The sequence below is a fragment of the Primulina tabacum genome, chromosome 13 (assembly GCF_025594145.1).
Source record: "Primulina tabacum isolate GXHZ01 chromosome 13, ASM2559414v2, whole genome shotgun sequence".
NCBI classification, from domain to species: domain Eukaryota; kingdom Viridiplantae; phylum Streptophyta; class Magnoliopsida; order Lamiales; family Gesneriaceae; genus Primulina; species Primulina tabacum.
Genome location: NC_134562.1, coordinates 14,217,510 through 14,229,745, shown reverse-complemented (window position 1 = coordinate 14,229,745; position 12,236 = coordinate 14,217,510). Strand labels below are relative to the sequence as shown.

Genomic DNA, 12,236 nt, shown 5'->3' with positions numbered 1-12,236 from the left:
GCGCGGTAATAGCAGAAAGGTCAGTTACCTGGTGAACTCCAGCACTTCTTCGCTGGTTGTTCCTTTCAGATTGATGATGATAGCTTCTAGCAGCCATCTCCTCCAATAACTCATATCCTTCCCCGGCAGTTTTCTCAATAGGTTCCCACAAGCAGCAACATCTATCATAGTACTATTAGGAGTGAGTAAGCCATAATAAAAGGTTTGAACGACTAACCCAAGTGGCAGTTCTTGATGAGGGCATCTTTGCAATAGATCTTTGAAACGCTCCCATGCCTCGTATAAAGATTCTTGCTCGAATTGAGCAAATGTGGTGATATCTGCCCGCAACTTCATGTTCTTAGATGGAGGAAAGTATTTAATGAGACATGCCTTCGCCATGTCCTCCCATGTGGTGATCGAACCTACAGGCAAACAATTTAACCATGCTTTAGCTTTGTCACGTAAGGAGAAAAGAAATAAACGCAACCTAACAACATTATCACAAACTCCATTAAATTTAAAAGTATCGCAAATTTCAAGAAAATCTGCGATGTGCATGTTTGGGTCATCTACCGCAGATCCTCCAAACTGGACTGTATTCTGAATCATTTGAATTATAGCTGGCTTGACTTCGAAGTGGTTTGCCCGCACAATAGGCCTCACAATGCTGGGGCGTGCACCATCCAGAGAAGGTTGGGCATACTCTAGCATCGGTATGCGGCTTGGTATGTCAACATGTCTATCTTCATGGTGTTCCTCCTCATGCTTGTGCTGGTGCCTCTCCATCAGTTCCTTCAGTCTCTGCTGCTGTCTTATTCTACGGAAAGGAGCGTTAGCTCAAGCAAAATAAAAAAATGCTAAAGAAAATAACAAAAAATAAAATTGTGAATTAACAGTCCCCGACAACGGCGTCAAAAATTTGATCGAGTTAAACTTGCACGGTGGAATCCTCAATAAAAATATGGTTCTGTATGCTCGAAAATTAATCGCAAGTGCACAATGTCAAGTATTAGTATAATGTACGAGAGTACGAGTATCGTTCCACTTGAGACTGGAATTTACAATTATTATTTCCAATTATCCAATCTTTAGCACGAAATTTGAATGATTGTTTATGACTACTAGAATTAAATAAAAACTTAAAGAACAAGTTCAAGAATTAAATGATGAAATATATAAGCTAGATCGATTAATTAAATTTCAGGGGAAAATGAATTTGTTGGAAATATCGGTTCACCTACCCCTCGTTAATTAATTAATTGTTCGATAGTGATTTACGCTTCCTACACGATTTTCTATTCAATTGAACATGCTTTCTCGAGTTATGCCAAACTAACTCTACTCAATGAAGTAATTTAATTTTTTTTAATTATTTATCAAGAGTGAATCGCATATCGATCTATAAGATCCCCTATTTTTCGTCCTACCGAACTATGACTATCGGCGCGTATCCAATTTCATATGTCTATGTAAATTGTTAATCCACGGACTATACTACTCGTACATATCACAAGCTACTCTCTCGAACTCACATGCGATATAAAATTTGTTATTAAAGTTAGCTATGCTCTAATAACTTAATGAAAAATAGTAGCACACTCAAGAATAAATCAAAAATCGAAATATGAATTAACTAAATCAGTTTCGGAGTAAGATCCCCTTAAATCCCAACAAATATGTAAGTTAGCTACTCGAATTCATAGTAAAAATAAACAACACAATGTTTAAGTGATAAATTCTAAATTAGAAATACTAGATTTAACGAAAAACGCGAAGAACGGTGCCCGAAAATCTCGAAATCTTCAATCCAAGCACTTTCTTCAAGCTTTTTCTCTCCTCCTCCTCTTCCTTGGCTGCTGAATAATGTCAATTTTCTTGCCTAGGGTTCCCTCCTCTAGCCTTCCACCTTCCAAGTTGAATAAAAGCCAAAATAGGAAATTTTCCTATGGTGGTTTCTTCCACAGCCTCTCGCGCTAGGGCACTTAAGTTTGACCGCCCTACCGTGAGGTCTCCTGTATTATTCTTCAGCCTCTCGCGCTTGGGAGGTCAAGTTTGGTCGCCCTAGCACGAGGTGTTCTGTCACCAGCTTCTCCTTCTGTTGACCTTTCTTCATTCTCCATCGTTTTTCTGCACATTAATATAAGCGGTGATCGAATGCAATAAAATAAGAAGAAATAGACATAATGCAAACTCCATATAACCTAGAACGATGCAAAATACGACTCACACAATGCATTAAAACACGTAAATAATAGTTCTTTCAACATACCTTTCATGAACTTTAAAAGCGTAACATAAACGTGTCGTGTAAAATCGTGACGTGTTAAAACAGCTCATCGTTAATCATCATTCATCATTTATCATTTCTATTGGTGAATTCAGTTCATTAGAGGTGACTATCATATATCATCATTTACGATGGATCCATCATACATAGAACCGCGGTACCCGGCGACTATTGGACATTAGTGACATGATTACCCATCCACTGTGCCTAGGCCTCATCATCAGCATTTATATATACTTCGATAACCACAACTAATTCCCATCATTCGAAATATCATCACTTTCATCACTTATCAAAATCATGCACATATGCAATTTTTTCTTAAACCAAGCATGCAACGTATATTTTCAGAAAATATTAAAAACTGTGATCATGATGCATAAACATTTAAAACAGGATAAATTAGTGCTCAGGGCGCTGCCAGGACCAAAATCTCACCCCGGGTGCAAAATGAACATTTTGCCCCTGGAAACCCAAAATTTCCGTTTTACCCCTGGACCTCTAAAATTTGACCCGAAGCTTACCAAAATCCTTAAAGTATCCCAAAACATATTTTTAAGCATTCACCCTAGGATTTCTCTAAACCAACTGCACCCACGCAAGCAGCCCCATCCATGAAGCACAGATCGCCCGATCGCTACTCTCCCCAAAGCACACAAATCGAACCCAACTCGTCCAACTCTCTCTCTTGCGGTTTATAGGACAGGAACAGCAGAGTTCGTGCCTCTCCAGACCATGTTTCAGACCCACCAGAGTCTGTCCAAGGTGTAGAGTCTCCGTTGCACCACCGGCCCTCGCCTACCCACCGATCTAACCAAAGAAAACGAGAAACCCCTAGCCCGCTACACCTCTCGGCCTTCACTCTAACCCCACCTAACCTTACAACAGCCTCATGACTCCACTATATTGCTCTGAACGGCCCCTTAGAATCAATAAAATGGCAGACTTCTTGCACAATTCAAGAAAACGTGAGAGTTGAAACAAAAAGTGCAATAATCACACGGAAAACCGAAATGTTCTTCATGTACTAGGCTAGATCGAAACTTTTCATGCATAAATACATTCAACAGCATATAAAACATGTGTGATGCGTAAAGAAGTTATACAAAGTGTGCCTTGATGATTTCTACGCAAGAACATCGAAGAAGCGAGCGTCGGGAAAGCTCTAGAGAATTTTATTTTGCAAGAAAATGGAATGGTCGATGCTTCCTTGGGGCTTGGCTGCTGAAACCGAGAGAACAACTCTGAATGGAGGGGGTGTCGGCTGTTAAGGGAGAAGTATTTAGGTTTAGGGTTAATTAGGTGTTAATTAAATAGATAACAAATAAGCTAATGGGCCCTAACTTTAAATTAAAAGGGATTAAAATAGTTTTGAGTCCAATAAGCTCAAAAATAGGCCCATGAAGTCCAATCCCGAAAAATATATCGTTTTGATAAGTTTTTGAAAATATTATCTGAACCCTCAAAAAGTCATTCGTTTCGATAAAACTAGTGTATCGCTGAAAAAAATGCTATGGCGGGTAAAAATACCCAAAAAAACCCATTTCTTGAAAAATACATTTAAAAATATTATATTAATTAATAAAATTAATCATGTAAAAAAAATAATTTTCCTGATAATTTCGCGGTCTTTGTTCCTCGTTCGAGAGCGAAGTGCATATAGAAACCCTAATGCATTAACTTTTAAAATTTAATGAAATAAATCCTATCATGAAATAAATATGCATAAAATGCATAAAAATAATTAAACTTATAATTTAAATAAAATCCTAGATTGCATGAATTCAGGTTACGTGAATTAAATTCCTAAACCTTACAAGAAGGCTTGGATAAATCGCGAGTTTGAGAGGAAGAAGCAGTCTGAGTGATCCCGATGACTTTTCAGGCACCACCGATACATTTGTGGCTGAGGGATGGATCAGATCTTTGGAGGTGATCTTTAGATATATGGATATGGTGGACGCTGACAGGGTTCGTTGTACTATTTATTTGCTGAAGTGTGATGCTTCTTTTTGGTGGGAGGGAGCGGAGAGAGGGGTTAATCTGGCGACGTTGATGTGGGAGGGCTTCAAGAGGGTACTCTTTGAGATGTATTTCACCGCCGATGTCCGTTCGAAGTTGAAGAGGGAGTTCATGAGTCTCTGTCAGGGGGATTTGTCTGTTGCTGAATTCGTCCAGAAGTTTGACCTGGGTTGTCACTTTGTGCCCCTTATTGCAAATGATACTGCAAAGAAGTTACGACTTTTCTTTGATGGTCGGGATATGTTGCTGGAAGACCCTATCGACTTTAAAGCTGCTGTTGGTAAATCCTTTCCAGCTGAACAGTCACTGAAAGACATCGAGTGGGAGATACAGCGCAAGAGAAACCATGCTCAGCAGCCGAGTCAGCAGAATAAGAAGCCATACACGGGTCGTAGCAGGAATCAAGGTCAACAGAGGCCTCTGGCAGTGCCGAAGCAGAATTAGAAACCAGGTGCTCCGAAGAGTGATGTGAAGCCATTGTGCAAGGAATGCAACCATATCATTATGGCAACAGCCTGTGGTTCTCTGGATAGTGCTTCAAATGTGGAGAGCAAGGGCATATCGCTCTCAATTGTCCTAAGCTTCAGGAGCCTGCAAGTAGAAGGGCGTATGTTTTACATGTAGAGGAGCCTGAGCTGGACACTACTCATATGACATGTATTTTAATCAGCATTTAACTTTGCCGATTTATTTTTGATATTTAGGTGGCATGCTAGTATTGCTTGTGGTATAGGGCATGATTGTTGATTAACTTAGCAACTGTCCGGAATTCTAGACTGTGAACCCTAGAAATTCGAAATTTTGGGCACTTAATAGTTCAGAAGTTTGTGTCGCGTGTGCTGTCACTGTAATTTCAGGAAAGATCCGTCTTGAGGGTGTAGCCACGAATGCGCTGTTATATTCCGGATCTAAACATTCTTTTATTTCTTAATCATTTGTGAGTTGTTTGAGGGTCACACCCGAGCAGTTGCACTTGGGTTTTAGAGTCATGGTACCTTCAGGAGAGGAGATGCTATCGTCTAGCGTGGTTCCAGCTGTGGAGCTCGAAATGCAGGGTTATTCTATTCGAGCAGATCTTATTTTACTTCCTATGCCGAGTTCGACATCATCTTGGGTATGGATTGGTTGGCAGCAAATGGAGCTTCGATTGACTTCCGTTGGAGGACCAAATCTATTAATCCAGTCGGCGGGGAGTCATTCTTATTTGAGGCAGCTTGGAGCAGTCTTGTGCCGCCCATTATCTCTTGCTTGTGTGTGAGGAATTTGATGGTTAAGGGATGCCAAGCTTTCCTAGCTAGTGTTGTCTCGATTCCTGATACTGCCAGTCGGACTATTGAGGAGGTGGAGATAGTTAGGTAATTCCCCGATGTTTTTCCCGACGTTCCACCAGCGAGAGAGGTGGAGTTTTCTATTAAGCTGATGCTGGGTACCGTGCCAATTTGTAAGGCACCTTATCATCTTGCACCTACGGAGATGAAGGAGCTAAAAGATCAGATTCAGAATTTGTTAGACAAGGGTTTCATTCGTCCGAGTTCATCTCCATGGGGCGCGCCAGTCTTTTTTTGAAGAATAAGGATGGTAGTCTGAGACTCTGTATTGATTACCGAGAGTTGAATAGAGTGATCGTGAAGAACAAGTATACGGTGTCGAGGATCGAAGACCTATTTGACAAGTTGTAGGGAGCTTCGGGCTAGAAAGTGTAGCCAATGTCAGGGCTACCGAATCTCCTTCCCACCATAAGCGGGCGTCTCCAGTGAACAGGTATGTGGCACATCGGACTCGGTCTGCGTCCCCCAGCTCCATAAAATCGAAGATAACCTCGAGGGATTTGATCCATCCCTCGGCAACCATGGGATCAGATGCCCCAGAGAACTCCTTCGGGCGCATCTTCATGAATCGCTCATACACAGCCTCGGGCCCTGTCGGCCTGGCTGCGGCTGCGGCTACGGCTGCGGCATTGCCCCCCGCAAACTGTGCGAAGAACTGTGCCATCCCAGCTAACATCTGGGCACTCATGTCCGGTGGGGGCGGTGGAGGAGGTGGTAGGTCTCCCTCTGGTCTACGCTCCTCCCTGTCTTCTCGGCGAGGCTCCTCCTCTCTGTTGCGCTCTAAAATGCGTCTAGGTGGCATACTGTTCCAACATAACCCATACGTAACTAACATGCATAATTCCATAATTTATTTTAAATGAACTCTGAAATACTGAAAATCTGGAAGCATGCTGACAACTAATTCATGCTTTAACTAAAATGCTGAACAAAATGCTGAACTGAAAAACTTACAGACCAAAGGCGTGGCTTCGTGAGCTTCTCGCGGTCAGTAGTAGTGAAACCCTATACAGAACCTGGCTCTGATACCAACTGTGAAGGGCCTAAAACTCCTTCTTGAAAATTTGCGGAAAATTAAAAATTTTTCTTTTTAAAAGAACTTAAATGGCCTCATTCATAAAATCACTGGGGAATCAAGTTCAATGTTTAAAATAATAGCAGCGGAAGAAAATAAAATTTTGCCAACAATAACAATTTAAAAATTATCCAACGACTGATAAAAATTGTTTGCGGAATAAAATAACAACTGCTGCACTGAGGTCCTCGGGTGCCACTAATGCCGACCCAAGCTGGCTCACTGGTCCCCGCCCTCGGCCCTGGCCTCATCAGTACCTATAACAATCAAGTCTAGTGAGCCTAAAGACTCAACATGCATAAATCGCATCTAACGAGTAAAAATCTGAATTAAAATATGCATGAGTTAACATATCCTGTCCTGAGGCATGCTGAAAATAATCTGTACTGAGCAATTATAATACGTGCATAACTGAACTTATAATCACAGTAAAAATATTTGCTCCTTGGAGCCTGTACTGAAATAACTGATAAAATTTTCTGTTGAGATTATGTTTTACGCCTGTGGCCACTGCACTAAGCTGAACTGATCGGTAACTGGCTACCGGGGAGGCTGAAACTGAACTGAGCTGGCCGATCACTGGCGACCGGGTGGTACCATACTGAACTGATCGGTCACTGGCGACCGTATAAAATAACACTCCCACATAGTGAATGAACCACAAGCCATATCGCATAAATCTCAAAAATAATCATTTTCTATTTAATACACGTAAAATAATTAACTGGCATAATAAAAATTCCTGTAATTTTACCAACTGGATTGGATTGGATCGTTCCCAGGCTCGCTGCAACCTAACTGTGCCATGAAAAATATGCAATAGCTTAAACATGACCAACTATGCAATTTACGTTCAAAAGATGCGACTATGACGCCTAATGACTTCGCATTTAATCATGACTCCGAGCCAATCTGAACCAACACTGAACCGAAGTATAGTCATGATTAAAATACGCTGAAAAATCATAAAATAATGTTCCTAAAATGATAGGGTCGAAATCTAGGTGGAATGGAGGCCAAAACACGAAACGCTCTTTCGAGAGTCAATTTGGCACATTGCACCGTAAATTCTCGTACGACCTCAAAAATGATCCAAATGACAAACGGTCAAAAACATGACCTTCCTAACTCAATGAGGCACTGTCCAGTTCAAGGCCATGGGCTAAAAGCCAACCAAAAACTCGAACGAGCCTCTGAACCGACACAGCAACTTGCTGTAATTTCCAGCAGCTGCGCAACTACAAGACTTGCATTGGTTTCGAGACTATCGGCCCTTAGGGGCGTGAACCACTGACCAGAGACTCTTATCAACATCCCAAGGAATGATTTGAACCATGGCTAATGGCCCTAGGCCAGCCACAATCCGCATCATACCAAAACTCAACCGAAGGGTCCAACCGAGAGCAACGTGCATGCGTGTGTAGTGTTTATGCTATGATCGATGTCTCGTGTCATTCCAATGGCCATTTGATTGACCATGGCACGATATAGACATCTAGGAGCATGATATGAACCGTGGCTAAGGGCCATAGGCCAACCAAGATCCATACCAAGCAACAAAAGAAACGAAACCATATGCTGAAAAATGGAAGGGGCCGAATGGGGAAAGAGGCTGTTTTGATTAAAAACCGAGGGGCCATGGACAAATCCACCAAAAGGGCAACTTAGTCACGTCTTAGAAATGCTAGGGAAGTGATCCAACCATGGCTATAGGCCCTTGGGGCAGCCAAGATCAGATCCTTCCTCCATGACAAGAAACTGAATTTTTCGAACAACATTTCTGCACCTATGGGGAGGTTGCTGTCATTCTGAATTTCCAGCAAGCATGGGGCTGGTTTGAATGGACCAACATGGTCCTAATGCATCCTACTACATGTATACAAGCCGCCTTGGGAGCCTGGAGTCGATCCAATACCTGAAACTCACAAACCAAAAGAAATCGTGAAGCTTGCCAAGGAAATCGAAAATTCTGCATGTGTGGTTTCAAAATGTTTTGACATGGATCTCGATTTTTGCTTGAATAAACATGATCATGTACTGAAAAATAAATGATAATATGATTTGATTGAGGTTTGAAAGAAATCTAGACATGTCTGGTTTCGTTTCGAAAGAAAACGAACGAAACGACGACGACGCGGCACGGAGGAGGTGGAGCGCTTCTCTTTTCTACCTTACCTTGCTCTCGATTTTTCTCTCTTCTTTTTGGCTAGGTACCTCACGATTTTTTTCTACTGAAAATGAGTGTGAATTCACTCTGAATTTTCGAAAAGGAGAGGGGGGAAAAATGGTTATGAGGGGTGAGGAGAAGGGTGCACAATATAAGGAAGAATCAAGACCAAGTCCACTCCCCTTTGAATTTTAAATTTTGAATTGATATCAAATGAGTTGGTGGATGCTTCTAGGAGGTAGTGGCCAAAATTTTGCTTATTTTCTAGTCTAGGATATGTCCATTAATTAATTAAATTGTGCTCCCAAAAATCCTAGAATTATCCTACTAATTACATGCAAAGAATTGGTCAAAGTTGATGAGTTGGAAAATGAATCTTCTAGCACTAAGGGTGGCCGAAAAATGCATGATAAAATAAAGGGAAATGTTGATTATCTAGTCAACTAATAATCCTTGAAAGCCTTACTAATCCTTTAAATAATTTTAGTGAGCTAACCCCTTAATTTAATAACTTAAATGAGTTCATTTCTTAATCACCTCAAATAATTAAATTAAATCCTCAAACCTCCCTTTCTAACTTAAATGAACTTGGTTGCTAGCTAAATTAACTTCTGGAAATATTTCTCGAATCTTAAATTCTATCTCAAAACTCCAACTCCGGTCCGGCCTCACTGAAAATACTAAAATGCTAAAAATCAAACTACTGAACCGAAATAATAAAATAATTAACTTCAAACAAATGCATTTAAAATAATCATGCAATGAAGTCAATTAAATTTAAAAATCTAGAATTATGCATGGCTTATACGTCTACGGATATACGGGTTCTACAAGCACAGTCAGTATCTGAGTACGGCACTACAGCTGCTTCAAGATCGGAAGTTGTTTGCCAAGTTCAGAAAGTGTGAGTTCTGGCTGGAGAAGGTGGTGTTCTTAGACCATATTATTTCGAGGGATGGAGTAGAGGTCGACCGTCTAAGGTCGAAGCTGTGAAGGAGTGGTCAGTGCCTAGGAATGTATCCGAGATTCGCAGTGTCTTAGGCCTGGCTAGTTATTGTCGCAAGTTTATCAAGGGCTCTTCGTCCATTGCAGTGCCCTTGACAGCGCTGATGAAGAAAAATGTCAAGTTTGTGTGGAATGCCGAGTGTCAGAAAAGTTTCGAAAAGTTGAAGCAAGCACTTACTGAAGCACCAGTTCTAGCGATGCCTTCTGAGCAAGGGGATTATGTGATATACACGGATGTTTCAAAGCTCCGTTTGGGCACCGTACTGATGCAGAATGATAGGGTGATCACCTATGCATCAAGACAGCTGAAGAATCATGAGAAAACTTACCCGACGCACGACCTTGAATTAGCTGCATTTGTTTTTGCATTGGAGATCTGCTACTTGTACTGTGAGAAATGCAAGATTTTCACCGATCACAAGAGCCTCAAGTACTTCTTTACTCAGAAGAAGCTGAACATGACATAGAAGCGATGGTTGGAGTTGGTTAATGACTATGATTGTGACATTAGCTACCATCCGGTGAATGCTAATGTGGTGGCCGATGCATTGAGAAGAAATACAGCAGTAGTAGGCCATCTAGCAGTATAGAAACCTCTCCAGATAAAGATTCATATGTTCGGCCTAGAAATTTATGCTAGTGGCCATGCACCGAGATTATCTACTTTGATGGTGCAGTTCACTCTAAGAGACCGCATTCGTACTAGACAGTCTACTGATGAGCAGCTGCAGAAGTGGAAGATGAGGGACGAATCGAAGAGAAGTACATTGTATACGGTGGAGGATGACATGGTAAGATATAAGGGCCGTTTATGGGTGCTTAGTGGTGATTAGTTAAGAGTCGAGATTATGACAGAGGCACATGCTTTGCCGTACTCTATCCACAAAGGGAGTACGAAGATTAACGATGACCTATAGTTACTCTATTGGTGGCCGGGTATGAAGAGTGAAATTCGGAGGTTTTTATCTCATTTGTCAGCAGGTGAAGGCAGAGAATCAGAGACGAGTGAGGTTGATGAGGCCGCTCCCTATTCCCGGGTTGAAGTGGGAGAATATTACGATGGACTTCGTGGTTTGTTTGCCGAAAACTGTGAAGGGATACACTGCTATTTGGGTGGTCGTGGATTGTCTGACTAAATCAGCACATTTCCTGCCAGTGAAAACGACATAATCTATGTCATAGTATGCCGAACTGTATATTCAAGAGATAGTCAGACTGCATAGGATTTCAGTGTCTATTGTATCCGATAGATATCTGCGCTTTACTTCATCATTCTGGAAGAATCTTCATTCCGCTATGGAGACCAAGATGCTGTTTAGCACGGCCTTTCATCCGCAGACTGACTAACAATCGGAGAGAGTGATCTAGATTTTTGAGGAATTGCAACGGGCTTGTGTGATCAACTTCCGGGGTAGTTGGGAGCCGAAGCTGCCGCTAGGGGAGTTTATTTATAACAACAGCTATCATTCGTCCATAGGTATGGCTTCTTATGAGGCACTTTATGGGAGAAAGTTTAGATCGCCGATACATTGGGACAAGGTTGGTGAAAGAGGAGAATTTGGTCCGAATTTGATCTAGCAGTTGGGTTATCGATGACCATCTTCAGTAGATGATTATTGTAACACCCGAAAACCAAAACACACTAACAACATTCATGCAGGAAATTAGAAATCTATTTAAATAAAAGGTCTAAATTTATATTTAAGTATTGATATGATTTAATGAATATTTAACCAAATGTTATGAATGTGAACTTTCTCCAGTCGAATACGCGAGCGATGTATGGCGAAGGCGAGAGAACCGAGGATGATTTTGATAAGATGTCTATTTTTAGAAGTTTAGGAAATGGAAACGCGAGAGTTAGTAATCAAAAATATGAAAGCGGCAAAATTTATTTTTAGTAAGGAACATAAGCTTTTGTTCGAAAATTCCTTCCTAAAGCATGCAAAATTTGAGACATGGAATCCTAAATCATCAAGTTCCATTCACCTAAATTTAATCCTAGCATCCATACTTAGCAATTTAAGCAATAATGCAACATAAAATGCCAGCCACTTTGTGCATCATTACGAAGAGTTTTTTAAAAATAAAACTCTACTTTTATTCATATAAAACCATAAAAACAAAAATACAAGTGGTACATCATGTTTTTCATGCAAGGATAATCAAATATACATAATATGGTGTAAAAGATGTTTGCAGAAAGATTAAGGCGTACCTTTGCGTATATTAAACTTGAAAATCTACTTGCGATGCGAAGAACGTTGACGAGGGGGAGACCTTTGCTGAAATCCCTCACAATTACGTGACTTTGCCTTCAAAATTTCATGTGATATGTGTTGTTTTATTGCTGATGAAGTGTCCTTGTTG

At 40.9% G+C, this 12,236-nt stretch overlaps 1 non-coding gene across 1 annotated transcript; it reads left to right on the top strand.

Annotated features, from left to right (window-relative positions):
- Positions 1 to 226: 226 nt before the first annotated feature.
- On the top strand, positions 227 to 332 carry LOC142523506 (small nucleolar RNA R71). Its single transcript, XR_012814696.1, has one exon. It is a non-coding gene; the product is annotated as a small nucleolar RNA R71 (small nucleolar RNA).
- Positions 333 to 12,236: the final 11,904 nt, after the last annotated feature.